Genomic DNA, 1627 nt, shown 5'->3' on the forward strand with positions numbered 1-1627 from the left:
CCCTAAAAGTAGCTCAAACTTACTAAAAACTATATAAAAACAATGCCAAAAAGCGTATAAATTATCCGCTCATCAATGAGCAGGAACAAAGATAAAGGCATACTTGTTGAAGCTGATCCTGAACCTGAAAGGACTTTGAAGAGGAAGCTAAGAGCAGCTAAAGCACCAAACTCTGAAGGGGACCTCACTGAAATTTTCGAAAAAGAAGCAGCAAAAGAAACAATTATGGTCGAACCAAACAACAATGCAAGGAAGATGCTTGGTGATTTTACTACACCAACTTCTAACTTTTATGGAAGAAGCATCTCAATCCCTGCCATAGGAGCAAACAATTTTGAGCTAAAGCCTCAATTAGTATCTCTACTACAACAAAACTATAAGTTTCATAGACTTCCATCAGAAGACCCTTATCGGTTCTTAATTGAGTTCTTGCAGATCTGTGATACTGTTAAGACCAATAGAGTTGATCCTGAAGTTTACAAACTTATACTTTTCCTTTTTGCTGTAAGAGACAGAGCTAGAACATAGTTGGACTCACAACCTAGAGATAGCCTGGACTCTTGGGATAAGCTGGTCACGGCTTTCTTAGCCAAGTTCTTTCCTCCTCAAAAGCTGAGTAAGCTTAGAGTGGATGTTCAAACCTTCAGACAAAAAGATGGTGAATCCCTTTATGAAGCTTGGAAAAGATACAAGTAACTGACCAAAAAGTGTCCTTCTGACATGCTTTCAGAATAGACCACATTAGATATATTCTATGATGGTCTGTCTGAATTTTCTAAGATGTCACTGGACCACTATGCAGGTAGATTCATTCACCTAAAGAAAATGCCTGCAGAAGTTCAGGAACTTATTGAAATGGTTGCAAATAACCAGTTCATGTATACCTCTGAGAGGAATCCTGTGAGTAATGGGACGCCTCAAAAGAGAGGAGTTTTTGAAATTGATGCTCTGAATGCCATACTGGCTCAGAACAAAATATTGACCCAACAGGTCAATATGATCTCTCAGAGTCTGAATGGATTGCAAAATGCATCCAACAATACTAAAGAAGCATCTTTTGAAGAAGAAGCTTATGATCCTGAGAACCCTGCAATGGCAGAGGTGAATTACATGGGTGAAGCCTCTGGCAACACCTATAATCCTTCATGGAAAAATAATCCAAATTTTTCATGGAAGGATCAACAGAAGCAACGCTTCAATAATAACAATGGTGGAAGAAACAGGTTTAGCAATAGCAAACCTTTCCCATCATCACCTCAGCAACAGACAGAGCATTCTGAGTAGAATCCTTCTAGCTTAGCAAATATAGTCTCTGATCTATCTAAGGCCACTCTTAGTTTCATGACTGAAACAAGATCCTCCATTAGAAATTTGGAGGCACAAGTGGGCCAGCTGAGTAAAAGGGTTACTGAAACTCCTCCTAGCACTCTCCCAAGCAATACAGAAGATAATACCAAAGGAGAGTGCAAGGCCATTGATATAATCAACATGGCCGAAACCTTAGAGGAGGAGGAAGACGAAAATCCCAATGAGGAAGACCTCAAGGAACGTTCACCATTCAGTGAGGAGTACCCTAATGAGGAACCAAAGGGATTTGAAGCTCATACAGAGACCATAGAGATTCTAT

At 39.7% G+C, this 1627-nt stretch overlaps 1 non-coding gene across 1 annotated transcript; it reads right to left on the reverse strand.

Moving 5' to 3' along the window:
• Window positions 1-618: 618 nt before the first annotated feature.
• LOC127744614 (small nucleolar RNA R71) lies at window positions 619-726 on the reverse strand. Its single transcript, XR_008005589.1, has one exon. It is a non-coding gene; the product is annotated as a small nucleolar RNA R71 (small nucleolar RNA).
• Window positions 727-1627: the final 901 nt, after the last annotated feature.

Source organism: Arachis duranensis, unplaced genomic scaffold, assembly GCF_000817695.3.
Source record: "Arachis duranensis cultivar V14167 unplaced genomic scaffold, aradu.V14167.gnm2.J7QH unplaced_Scaffold_66897, whole genome shotgun sequence".
In the NCBI taxonomy this organism is placed as follows: Eukaryota; Viridiplantae; Streptophyta; class Magnoliopsida; order Fabales; family Fabaceae; genus Arachis; species Arachis duranensis.